Source organism: Manis pentadactyla, chromosome 4 (genome assembly GCF_030020395.1).
Source record: "Manis pentadactyla isolate mManPen7 chromosome 4, mManPen7.hap1, whole genome shotgun sequence".
Lineage (NCBI taxonomy): Eukaryota > Metazoa > Chordata > Mammalia > Pholidota > Manidae > Manis > Manis pentadactyla.
Window position 1 is genome coordinate 97,338,584 of NC_080022.1, and position 13,890 is coordinate 97,352,473.

A 13,890-nucleotide genomic window follows, 5' to 3' on the forward strand; every position below is an offset into this window, starting at 1 on the left:
ACAGGAAACAGGCCCTGAAGGTTCGAGTGCCTTTCCCGAGGTCGCTGAACTCAAGCGGCGGGGCCACAGCGCGCGCTCCCAACCGCCGGCCCCGGGGCCCCTTCCCCTCTGCCCGGGCCCGAGGCGCGCCCGCGTCCGTTCAAACCCTGCCCAGTGCCTCCTCTTCTGGTCGCTTCCCGACTCCTCCGCGCGCCCATCGCCCCGACACCTGAGTCCGGCCCCTGGGGGCGCGTCCGCCGCGCTCGGCGGCTTCTCTGTTTTCTCCGCCAGAGGCCGAGGCGAGGCCGACGCCGGGGTCCCGCCCGCGGGGCCTGCAGGGAGGCGGGAAACGCGGGGCGCCGGCAGAGGGCGCCCGGAGCTGCGCGCGGGCCGGACCGCACGGAGGGGCGGGGGCGAGCGCCTGCCGGGCCGGGCGGGGTATAAGGCCGCGGCGCCCCCCGCGCGGAGCGCTGCCGGCAGAGCAGCCACGGCGTGGGGGTCGCCACGCGCCCAGGGGAGCTGCGCCCGCGCCGCCGCGTCCCGGACACGCAGGGGCCGCGCGCCGCGCATAACGGTTAGTGGGGTGACGGCCGGCGGGGTGCGGGGCGGCTTCCCTGGCGGGTGGGAAGGGGCCCCGGGGGAGCGGAGGCCTTGGTGTCCGCGGGGCGGAGGTGCCCGATACGGTCACCGCAGAGCCGGGAGCGGCCGGGGACGGCTGCTCGGGCAGGTGTGCTGACCGCTGCCTGCGGCAGAGGCATGAGGTCGCGGTGACCCGGGGAAAATCGCTTCATCTCCACCCGCGGTGCTTTTGATTTGGAAGAATGACCTGAGCTGTAAAGTCAGAGGATTGATTAACCTCAAGCCCTGGGCCAGACTGTGCAAGGACGAGCGGTGCTTCTGGAGGGACGGTATTTTGTCTGAGTTGTGCTGTGCCGCCTGTAACCTTCTAGTCTCTAAAGTCTTATCTGTTCCTCTTCTTAAATTTATCCTGACAAACTGAATGCTCCCCGATCCTTGGTTCTCCGTGACTTTGCTCTGTCTGTTGAAATTACTTTTGTTCCTCAAATCCTGGTTTTTCCTGTTCCCTATTGTGTTCTCTGTCTTCCCCCCTCCCTCCCTCTCTCTTCCTCGCTTTCTTTCTGTATTATGTGAACCTTTACTATAGTTACGCTGTTTTTGCCTACTTTCTCTCCTAGTTTAAGTTCCCTCTGGCGAGTTTCCTCGTTAAAGTAGTGACTATCTTTGCAGTCCCGGTAACACAGTTAAATGGAACAGTGTAATTTGGGCAACTGTGGGGGTAATTACCCTGACCTGTGGAGTACTGTTTTCTCGTGGATCCATTCACCTCAGTTGCTTTATTTCAGTTACCCCCAAACTGTGTCTGAAGAAACCCACTCTAAAGTGCAGGCCTTTGTCATGCCAATTCCAGTACCCCCTAGATGTTGGTGTCTCAGATTTGGGGTGCTGGCTCTGCACATGCACCTGTTTGCCTCCCTCTGTGATTGCACCATGCTGATGTTTGTAGTTTGTCTTGTAGAAGGCAGGAAATGGAAGGACAGCCGATTAACAGTTTTAGTTTTTTGTTTTTTTAGGAAAGTGAAATAGATTGTTGAAATTACAGGAAGTATGAAAGAAGTGATTTTTATCTGAATGAAAATACATTTTAGGATTTATGTTATTAGCATTTAAAAACTCAAGTATAACCTATAATTACGTTTTGAGTAAAAAGATTTCCTTTTTGATATTTCTTTAGTATCCAGAAATTCCCTTTAAAATCACTTTGCAAGGAACCATTTATGTGTGCTTAGTGTAAGTAATAATAATGGTAGACAAACAATACTGAATTTATTAGTCTTTTGTGGATTATCTGGTCCTCTACAAAATCAAAATAACTTTATTCCTTCATTGAAGTAATGGGCTCAGGCATTAGCGGTTATAATGATGTTCAGACCCATTCATGGACTATTAAACAATTGTTTATACAGGAAAGAACAAGGAGACAAATTTAAAGGTCTCAAACTTGGGATGAAAACTTCCAGAATGATGAATAAAACTTTGAAGTAAAATATTAATTTGTGGTCTTTAGTCATCAAAATTTGATATATTTTCTATGTAATACTATTACAGCTACGATGATAATTATGTGAGGAGTTCAACGCATACATTTTTATTTTCAAGAAAAGGAAAAACACCTTGCTCTGCTGAATTCCTCTTTGTGACTGATTTTCTCAAGCTGGCTTCAAAACAACTGGGTGTGAAGTGGATGCCAGTGGAGGTGTTGCAGCATTTCTATTCAGTAGGAGTAATGAAGATGACCATAACCCTGACTCCATATTTGTTCTTTTTTTTTTGTAGATAATTATTTTTTATTGAAGGGTAGTTGACACACAGTATTACATTACATTAGTTTCAGGTGTACAACATAGTGATTCAACATTTATATACATGACAATTCTAGGTACCAGCTATCACCATACCAAGCTGTTACAATATCTTGACTATATTCATTACATCCCGGTTACTTATTATTTTACCATTGGAAGTGTGTACTTTTTTGTTTGTTTGTTTGTTTGTGAGGGCATCTCTCATATTTATTGATCAAATGGTTGTTAACAACAATAAAATTCTGTATGGGGGAGTCAATGCTCAATGCACAATCATTAATCCACCCCAAGCCTAATTTTCGTCAGTCTCCAATCTTCTGAGGCATAACAAACAAGTTCTTACATGGGGAACAAATTCTTACATAGTGAATAAGTTCTTACATAGGGAACAGTACAAGGGCAGCCATCACAGAAACCTTCGGTTTTGCTCATGCATTATGAACTATAAACAGTCAGTTCAAATATGAATACTCATTTGATTTTTCTACTTGATTTATATGTGGATACCACATTTCTCTCTTTATTATTATTATTATTAATAAAATGCTGAAGTGGTAGGTAGATACAAGATAAAGGTAGAAAACATAGTTTAGTGTTGTAAGAGAGCAAATGTAGATGATCAGGTGTGTGCCTGTAGGCTATGTGTTAATCCAAGCTAGACAAGGGCAATAAAACATCCACGTATGCAGAAGATTTCTCTCAGAACAGGGGGGGTGAGGTTCTAAGCCTCACCTCTGTTGATCCCCAATTTCTCACCTGATGACCCTCCTGCGACTGTGCCTGTCTTAGGTTGTTCCTCCCTTGAGGAATCTTACCTGTCTCTGGCTAACCAGTCATCTTCCGGGGCCATACAGGGAAATGTAAAGTTGGTAAGTGAGAGAGCAGCCTTATTGTTTGAAATGGTTAGCTTTTTATTTCTTTGCATATTTATGCCCTGTGGCTTCTATGCCCAGCATTTGTCTTGAGGTATCTTTACCACTTGGAAGAATTATGATACTCGGTAAATTTGATATGAGGCACGAATTCTATTTAAGGGTTGTAATTAGGAAGGAAGAAGAAAAGCTATAGAAGTAGCAGCCGGCAGAAAACATGGGAAGATTGATTATTTCTTTGACATATCTTCTTGTAGAGTAACTTCAGCATGTATAGGTTTTAAGCTACTACTTAAATTGCGCACACACATTAACATAATAGGAGTATAGTTACATAACCAAAGCATACCTGTAATTACCAGCCATCTCCAGTGAAACCAAGAAAACCAGTTAGGCACCTTAGGCATTTGTGAAAACTTATCTATGATATGGTGGATATTGTCCAACTGAACTTGAACAGTCAGAGAAATCAGACAAATTAAAACAACCCATTCCTGGGGAATGTTCACATCCCTTATGTTCTTTTAACAGTAAATAGTCTGTAGTTGTAAGATTTTGGAGCGCTACAATTTGCACTTCTCCTAATTCTTGATTGAGTTCCAACAGTATAGATCCAGTCAATTTGTTGTTTTACTGTATGCACAGGCCAGCTTAGATATCTCCTTCCCCATTCCAATGGCAAGTCCAGGAACTGGTGGGATGAGTGCATCTACAGCTGTAGCAGTGCGTGGATCTTTGTTGGGATTTTTTGATGATCATCTTCTGGAATGAGTCTTCCAGAGAGTGCAGATGTTGGAAGTTCTTTTTCATATCATATCTTAGTTCATTTTCGGGGTAGCCCAATTAGGCTTTGATCCTCTGTATAAACACAAACAGACCCTTTGCCTACACTTTTATATGCCCTTTATACCCTTGTGTAGAACTCATTGGAGGTTACCACACAGGAACTGCCCTTTTATTTTGTTTATTTTTTATTTTTTTGGTATCACTAATCTACACTTACATGACGAATATTATGTTTACTAGGCTCTCCCCTATACCAGGTCCCCCCCTATAAACCCCTTTACAGTCACTGTCCATCAGCATAGCAAAATGTTGTAGAATCACTACTTGCCTTCTCTGTGTTGTACAGCCCTCCCTTTTCTCCCACCCCCCCATGCATGCTAATCTTAATACCCTCCTACTTCTCCCCCGCTTATCCCTCCCTACCCACCCATCCTCCCCAGTCCCTTTCCCTTTGGTACCTGTTAGTCCATTCTTGAGTTCTGTGATTCTGCTGCTGTTTTGTTCCTTCAGTTTTTCCTTTGTTCTTATATTCCACAGATAAGTGAAATCATTTGGTATTTCTCTTTCTCTGCTTGGCTTGTTTCACTGAGCATAATACCCTCCAGCTCCATCCATGTTGCTGCAAATGGTTGGATTTGCCCTTTTCTTATGGCTGAGTAGTATTCCATTGTGTATATGTACCACATCTTCTTTATCCATTCATCTATCAATGGACATTTAGGTTGCTTCCAATTCTTGGCTATTGTAAATAGTGCTGCGATAAACATAGGGGTGCACTGATCTTTCTCATACTTGATTGCTGCATTCTTAGGGTAAATTCCTAGGAGTGCAATTCCTGGGTCAAATGGTAGGTCTGTTTTGAGCATCGTATTTGTTCTTTTAAGGAGACAGTACATTTCTGCTTTAAACCCTGGGATAAAATCATTCCCATATTAACAAATTTAAATGGTATATTTGGGTTTTCATTTGGAGAGTCCACTTTGAATTGCTGCAGAAAACAATTTTCATAGATAACATTCTAGATCATAATCTGAAATTCCACCAAGCAAAACTTTTATGTATAGTGTAAAGGACTTTGAAGGACAGTGTCTTAACATTACTTTCTTCACTATTCAGATTCTTACGTCCCTTTTAAAACGTGAAATGTGGGCCTGCATTTAGAAATCATGCCAAAGTTAGACATTTCAATAAAAGACAGGTATTTGTTTATATGGCAGAACTGTGTGAAATTCATGTCTGGGGTTTGAATTTTTTTTATCCATATTTTTTCTTTTGGATGCTCATACTTTATTCACTTTCTTTTTCTATCTGAATCTATTTGACACTTGAAGTTTTAAATAAAATTTTGACACTATGGAATAAAGTTTTTAATACAAAACTGTATTACTATTAGGACTGATGAGACAATTCTCAGTGACCAAAAAATTGTAACTTACTAAAAACAAAGTGTGAGAAAGTGTAACTGGAACTAAGCTCGAAGTTTAATCATATTCAGCATGTATTATACCAGCTAGTCCAAGTGAACCTTAATGTATCAAATAGCTCTACAATATCAACAGCTCTATCCTATATGTAAATTTAAGTGTAGATATTCTGAGATGAATTAACCATGATTTTTGACTCTTCATTCAGGGGGAAATCTTGTAAAATTCATATCCTGGAGCATTTATATTTAATTTAATCTTAGAACTCAGATTGTATCTTTGGAACTGAGATGTTCCAGCTTCTATAATTCAAATGGAAATTTTAGAAAACTTTGATGGAAATATTTTTATTATGCTATTGTTGGGGAGGAGCACATTTCCTCTATCCTCTGGTCTAAGAATCAAATTGACATGAGACAGATTAACAGGAAAAAAACCCAAAATTTTGAAAATAGAGGAAAGCCATAGACTGGGGTTCCAAAGATAGGGGAGAATGAGGTATGTATGTCATTCTGACCCAAGGAAAAGAGGTTAGAGGTCTGAGACTTAGAAGGAGAAGGGAAGCAACTCACAGGAATATGAAAAGAGTAACTGTTTAACAATCAAATATTCACTGGGCAGCACAGTAACAATGAAGGGGCACAAAGGGGAATTTTAACAGACTTAGCCACATCCCTCCTGGTCTACCACACCTAGTTTATTAATAGTGCTGTCCAGGGTAGTAGTTTTCTTCCTGGAGCATGCATTCTACCTAAATTCTTTTTATGCATTTGGTGGTAGGAAGTCAAAGTTTCTTCACAGTCTTTTGGGCCTCGATTATTCTCAACTCTGAAATAATCTGCGTGTTACAATGCACGGCACATCTTGGGGCAACCTGCCCTTGGTCCCTACACTATCTAGTGTATGTAGGTGAAATGCTCTAGGACCGGTAATCTTCAGTTTCAAACAGTGGCATAGTTTTATGGAATTATTTTGCAAATCCTCAGTTTCTTATATATCGTGAATTTGAAACGATCTGAGAACAGGTTCCTCAGGATTTCTTTACCAACCCATCTTGCACAGATCTCTCCTTTACAGAATAAAGGCTACCTACATCACTCATCCCAGTTGTACTGCTCCAGGATGTAAAAATACTTGTGGACAATCCAAACAAAGGGAAAACCCAGAACATATAGCCCCATGGAGAGAAATTTTGAAGGAAGTAGGGCCATATTTCACCCCCATAACAAACTTCTGCCTTCTCTGATTGTTTTCTATCAATATGTGAATTTGAAAGTGAGTAAGTTGTAACAAGACTGGCTGTCTACTCACTGCTTTGAATTCAAATGGTATCAGACCTTTTCTGATAATGAGAACTGGTCAGTCAGGTTATATAGTGGTCATTTTCTATAAACTGAATGAGTCAAGTGCCAAGGTTTTGAAAATGATATATTTAAAACACAAATATTTTGCCTGATTTTTTTTTCTGCCTCACACCAAAATGTGAATTTTAAATTGACTGTAATAGTGGTGAAGCAAAATTAGTTTGGTAACTCTATCTAAAAACCCAAGGGAAAGGATATTGTGGAATATGACACTATTTCCCAGAGCAAAAACAGAAATCAAGCTAGGGACCAAGTTCCTGCATCCAAACCAACCAGTGTCAACAGAGACCTTTACCAAGGATGGATTATGCTTTGGGAGATGAGGGCTTGGTGGCATTGGGAAACTTTGAAATGACTCCTTCACCAATCATACCTCTTCTGTAAGGTAAATGGACGATATGTTTTGTATTATCTCAAGGACTTTCATTTATGCTTGTTTGCTCTATCAATGAATGGGAATGAGTGGAAAGTTTTATTTCTGATAATTTCATAGCATAATCTTATCCATCCTGATGAACAGTCAAAATAATTGGGGGAAGTCTATGGAGGAGAGGCATCTATAATTGCTTTCAAACCCTAGAATAGGACTGGCCTCCTGTTCAAATTTGATTCCATCAATTTCTGGGCTAGAGCAATTACTTGGAAGGTTCTAAATGTTACATGTCTGGGCCATTTGGCTCAAATCACTTTATAGGACTTGAAGCAATCTGATTGTATCTGAGCTTCTACAAATGTGGCTATCCCAGTGGAACTTGCTAGCCCTGCTCTTATCTCAGTCCTGTTTTTCTGACTAAAAAGCCCTGAGGAAAATTTGGGGAAAGGCCAGAAGCTCTCAAGGACACTGTGGAAGAACTCTCAGATCCTTCTTGAGGAACAGGAGCAATCTGAAATTTGCACAGGCTCCTACTTTTGTGGTGTATTGCCCTTGTCTGTGTGTGTTTAAATGAAATTACTCAATAAAATACTTTCTTAGATATCTGTGTACATGTGTACGTATTATTGGGGATAACTAGTTCTGTTGGAGAATTTTTCTTTTTTTTCTATCCTATATATAGTTTCTTTATTAAAGTATCATTAATACACAATCTTATGTTGGTTTCAAATGTACATCACAGTGGTTCAACAGTCTCTGTGATCAATTATATTGGATTGCAAATTATTTTGCCCTTTTATCCCCCTCCTGCCCCCACCCCCATCCCCACCCCTCTCCCTTGGTACCCAGTAGTCACTTCTTGGTTTCTATGAGTCTAATGCTATTTCATTCCTTCTGTTTTGCTTTGTTTTTATATTCCACTAATAAGTGAAATAGTATGGTATTTGTCTTACTCCTCCTGGCTTATTACACTGAGCATAATAACTTCTATATTCATCCATGTTGCAAATAGCAAGATTTCTTTCTATGGCTAAATAATATTCCATTGTGTATATGTAGTATATATGCACCACCTATTCTTTATCCATTCATCTATTAATGGACACTTATGTTGCTTCCATATCTTGGCTATTGCAAATCGTGTGGTGATAGACATATGGGTGCATCTATCTTTTCAAATTAGGGATTATATTTTCTTTGGGTAAATCCCTAAGAGTGGAATTACTGGGTCAAATGGTATTTCTATGTTTAGTTTTTTGAGAAACATCCATACTGCTTTCACAGCAGATGCACCAATTTGCATTCCCACCAAGAGTGTAAGAGAGTTCACTTTTCTTCACAACCTTGCCGGCAACTTGTTGTTTGGATAGTGACCATCCTAACTAGTGTGAGTTGATATCTCATTGTGGTTTTAATTTGCATTTCCCTGATGTTTAGTGATGTGGAGTATCTTTTCATGTGCCTGTTGGCCATTTATATTTCTTCTTAAAGAAGTGCTCAGGTTCTCCTCCCATTTACTAATGAGCTTATTTGTTTTTGGGGTGGTGAGGCATATGAGATTTTTATAAATTTTGGATGTTAACCCCTTATCAGAAGAGTCATTTACGAATATATTCTCCCATACAGTAGGATGCCTTTTTGTTCTGCTGATGGTGCCCATTGCTGTACAAAGGCTTTTTAGTTTGATGTAGGCTCACCTGTTCATTTTTTATTTTGTTTCCCTCACCCAAAGATGTGTCCAGGAAAAAATTCCTCATGCTTATGTTCAAGAGAATTTTGCCTATGTTTTTTTCTAAGAGTTTTGTGGTTTCATGACTTACATTCAGTTCTTTAATCCATTTTGAGTTTACTTTTGTGCGTGGAGTTAGACAGTAATACAGTAATCCAGTTTCATTTTCTGACATGTAGCTGTCCAGTTTTGCTAACACCAGTTGTCTAAGAGGCTATCTTTTCTCCATTGTATATTCATGGCTCCTTTATCATATATTAATTGACCGTATATGCATGGGTTTATATCTAGGCTCTCTATTCTGCTCCATTGATCTATGGTTCTGTTCTTGTGCCGGTACCAAATTTTTTTGATTACTGTAGCTTTGTAGTAGAGCTTGAAGTTAGGGAGCATAATCCCCTCAGCTTTGTTCTTCCTTCTCAGGATTGCTTTGGCTATTTGGGGTCCTCTGTGGTTCCATATGAATTTTAGAAGTTGTTCTAACTCATTGAAGAAAGCTGTTGGTATATTTTTGATAGGGACTGCATTGAATCTGTAGATTGCTTTACGCAGGATGGCCATTTTGCCTATTGATTTTTCCTATCCATTAGCATAGGACAGATTTCCATTTATAGGTGTTTTCTTTAATTTCTCTCATGAGTGTCTTATAGTTTTCAGAGTACAGGTCTTTAACCTCCTTTGTTGGTTTCTTGCTAGGTATTTTATTCTTTCTGATGCAATTGTAAATTGAGTTGTTTTCCTGATTTCTCTTTCTGCTAGTTTGTTGTTAGTATATAAGAATGCAACATATTTCTGGGTGTGAATTTTATATCCTGCAACTTTGCTGAATTCAGTTATTAGTCCTGGTAGTTTTTTGGTGGACTCTTATATAATATTATGTCATCTGCAAACAGTGAGAGTTTAACTTCTTCCTTACGAATTTGGATGCCTTTTATCTCTGAGTGTTGTCTGATTGCTGTGGTTAGGACTTCCAGTACTGTGCTGAAGTGGTGAGCATAGGCATCCTTGTCTTGTTCCTGATCTTAGAGGAAGAGCTTTCAGCTTTTTGCTGTTAAGTATGATGTTGGCTGTGGGTTTGTCATATATGGCCTTTTTTATGTTGAGGTATATACCCTTTATATGCATTTTGTTGAGAGTTTTTATCATGCATGGATATTGAATTTTGTTAAATGCTTTTTCAGCATCTATTGAGATAATCATATGATTTTTATCCTTTTTTTAAGGTGGTGTATGATATTGATGGATTTATGAATATTGTACCAACCTTGCATCCCTGGAATAAATTCCGCTTGGTCATGATGGATGATCTTTTAATGTATTTTTTTGTATTTGGTTTGCTAATATTTTGTTGAGGATTTTTGCATCTATGTTCATCAGGGATATTGGTCTATAATTCTTTTTTTGTGGTGTCTGGTTTTGGTATTAGAATGATGCTGGCCTCATAGAATGAGTTTGGAAGTATTCCCTCCTCTTTTGGGAATACTTTCAAAAGAATGTATATTAGCTCTTCTTTAACTGTTTGGTAGAATTCAGCTGTGAAGCCATCTGGGTATAGGTTTTGTTCTGGGGTAGTTTTTAAATTACCAGTTTGATTTCATTGCTGGTAATTGGTCTGTTCAGAATTTTTATTTCTTCCTGGGTCAAGCTTGGAAGGTTGTATTTTTCTAGGAACTTTTCCATTTCTCCTAGGTTGTCCAATTTATTGGCATATAATTATACATGGTATTCTCTAATAATTCTTTGTATTTCTGTAGTATCTGTTATGATTATTCCTTCTCCATTTCTGATTCTGTTTATGGGTGTAGACTCTTTTTTTCATGATAAGTCTGGCTAGGGGTTTATATATTTTGTTTATTTTCTCAAAGAACCAGCTCCTGGTTTCATTGATTTTTTTCAATTGTTTTATTCTTCTCTTATTTATTTCTTCTCTGATATTTATTATGTCCCTCTTCCTACTCACTTTGGATTCATTTGTTCTTCTTTTTCTAGTTTCTTTAATTGTGATTTTAGACCATTTATTTGGGATTGTTCTTGTTTCTTGAGGTAAGCCTGTATTCCTATGTACCTTCCTCTTAGAATTGCTTTTGCTGCCTCCCACAGATTTTGGGGCTGTTGTGTTTTTGTTTTCATTTGTATCCATATATTGCTTGATTACTGTTTTAATTTGTTCACTGATCCATTGCCTATTTAGAAGCATGTTGTTATAGGCTCCATGTGTTTGTAAGTTTTTAAATTTTCTTTGTGTAATTTATTTCTAGTTTCATACTATTGTGGTCTGAGAAGCTGCTTGGGGCAATTTCAGTGTTTTTGAATTTATTGAGGTTCTTCTTGTGGCATAGTATGTGAACTATTCTGGAAAATGTTCCATGTATGCTTGAGAAAAATGTGTATCCTGCTGCTTTTGGATGCAGTGTTCTATAGATATCTGTTAAGCCCATCTGATCTAGTGTATTATTCACTATTTCCTTATTTATTTTCTGTGTGGTTGATCTGTCTGTTGATGTGAGTGATGTGTTTAAGTCTCCTAAAATGAATGTGCTGCATTCTATTTCCTCCTTTAATTCTGTTAGTATTTTTTTTTTTACATATTTAGGTGTTCCTATGTTGGGTACATAGATATTTATAATGGTTGTATCTTCTTATTGGAACAGTCCCTTTATCATTATGTAATGTCCTTCTTTGTCTCTTGTTACTTTCTTTGTTTTGAAATCTATTTTGTCTGATATAAGTACTGGTACTCCTGCTTTTTCTCTATTATTTGCATGGAATATCTTTTTCCATCCCTTCAGTTATAGTCTGTGTATGTCTTTGGGTCTAAAATGAGTCTCTTGTAGACAACATAGAGGTGGGTCTTGTTTCTTTATCCATTCTGCCACCCTGTGTCTCTTGATTGGTGCATTCAGTCCATTTACATTTAAGGTGTTTATTGATAGCTCTATACTTATTGCCATTTTATTAATTGTCTTCTGGCTGTTTTTTATCATTTCTCTCTGTTCCTTTCTTCCTCTCTTATACTCTTCTCTCATTATTCATGGTTTTCTTTAGTGTTGTAATTGAATTTCCCTTTTTAAAAAAATTAATTTATTTTTTGTGTTTGTGTGTATTTAGGCTTTGGTTTTGTGGTTACCAAAGGTTTAGGGGCAGCTTCTTTACTATAAATTGTAATATTTTCTTCTTTACTATAAAATCTTAAGTTGCTGATTACTGTATTTTAAACACAATCTAAAGGTACTTTTTTTCCTTCTTCCTCCTCCACATTAGATTTCATAATCTGCACTTTTTGTGTATACCTTGACTGATTTTGTGTATGGGTGATTTTGCTTCTTTTGTTTTAATTTCATACTTCCTTGGTTATTAGTTGGTTTAGTTTACTACCTTTACCATGAGTTCATTTTCATTGGTGAAAGCTATTTAGCCTTAGGGACATTTCCATCTATGGCAGTCACTTTAACATGTCCTGTAAAGCTGGCCTAGTGGTGACGAATTCCTTCAATTTTTATCTAGAAATTGCTTAATCCCTGCTTCAAATTTAAAGGATAATCTTTCCAAGTAGAGTATTCTTTTCTTGGTTGGAGGTCCTTTTGTTTCAGTACATTAAATGTATCATGCCATTCCTTTCTGGCCTTTAGAGTTTCCGCTGAGAAGTCTGCTGATAGCCTGATGGTATTTTCTTTATAAGTAACCTTTTTTCTCTTTCTGGCTGCTTTTGACACCCTCTCCTTATCCTTGATCTTTGCCCTTTTAATTATTATATGTCTTTGTGTTGTCTAGCTGGGGTTTCTATTGTTAGGGGGTCTTTGAGCTTCCATGACCTGAGTGTCTATTTCCTTCCCCAGATTGGGAAAGTTTTCAACAATTATTTCCTTAAAGAGACTTTTTATCCCTCTGTCTTTCTCTTCTTCTTCTGGCACCTCTATTATGTGAATATTTTTTTATTTGGATTGGTCACATAGCTCTTTTATTCTTTCATTTCTAGAGATCCTATTTTTCTCTCTGTTCCTCAGCTTCTTTGTTTTTCTGTTCTTTAATTTCCATTTCATTTACCATCCCTGTACATGTTTTAATCTACTCTTAAAGCGTTCCATTGTATGTTTCACTTCAGATATTGTATTTTTCAGTTCTGAGTGGCTCTTTCCAGATTTTCTATCTCTTTGTTTAAGTCCTCCCTGAGATCTTTAATACTTTTCTGTTAATCTGTAAGCATGTTTATGACTTTTATTTTGAAATATTTATCAAGAAGATTGGTGATCTCTGTTTCACTTAGCCCTCCCTCTGCAGTTCTGTTTTGTAGTTTTGTTTGGATCATATTCCTCTGCCTATGTATTCTGTCAGGGTTTCTGTGTTTCTTCCTTTGTACTAGATGTCTCTGCTATGCTTTCTGGCCTATAGAGTAATAGTTTTATGAAGAAGGTGTGCTATGGTGCCCAGGAGCTAAATATGCTTTACTCTCTAGTGCCTGGTTCTATTTTGATGGGGCCCAGCTGTTTGCATGCTGTGGACCAGGCCGCCTTTCAGTGTGGCTTCTGTAATGGTCTAAGTCTCAGCAGGCAGTTTACTTCAGCTGCACCTTTGTGGTTAGCTCATGAATCTCTGTTGAGCTTGCTGTTGGTGGGTCACCCTCTGCTTGTCCTGCAGCTATGGCAGGATGCAAGGTTAATGGATTGGGTAGACTGATGTGTATCTCTGCCCTGGCCAGATGCACCAAACTGGGTTTGTACACCCTCAGAGAGGAAGGAGCTCTTGGGGCTGCCTCCTGCAGACCTCTCCCTAGGTGGCCTGAAATAGAGCCAAGGAAGCTGAGAGGGTCTCCCTCTGCCTGTCAGCAGCAAAGTCTGATGTTGTCACTGGGCTAAGTGGGTTGGCTCCCAGAAGCACATGCAGAGAGGAGCCTCAGGGCTGCATTGCCAGCAAGGGGGATTGAGCATGTGGAGATTGCTCCAGAGAGTTCTGGATCTGTTGGGCCAAGGAAGGGCTTGGGA

The 13,890-nt window shown here is 39.3% G+C and overlaps 1 protein-coding gene across 1 annotated transcript in view; it reads left to right on the forward strand.

Moving 5' to 3' along the window:
• The first annotated feature begins 422 nt into the window (after positions 1-422).
• Positions 423-13,890, forward strand: part of LOC130683389 (monocarboxylate transporter 1-like) — an 88,204-nt gene continuing 74,736 nt past the window's right edge. Inside the window, exon 1 of the mRNA XM_057500530.1 lies at positions 423-553. The gene's annotated coding sequence lies outside the window, so the exon portion shown is untranslated. The remainder of the gene's footprint in view (positions 554-13,890) is intronic.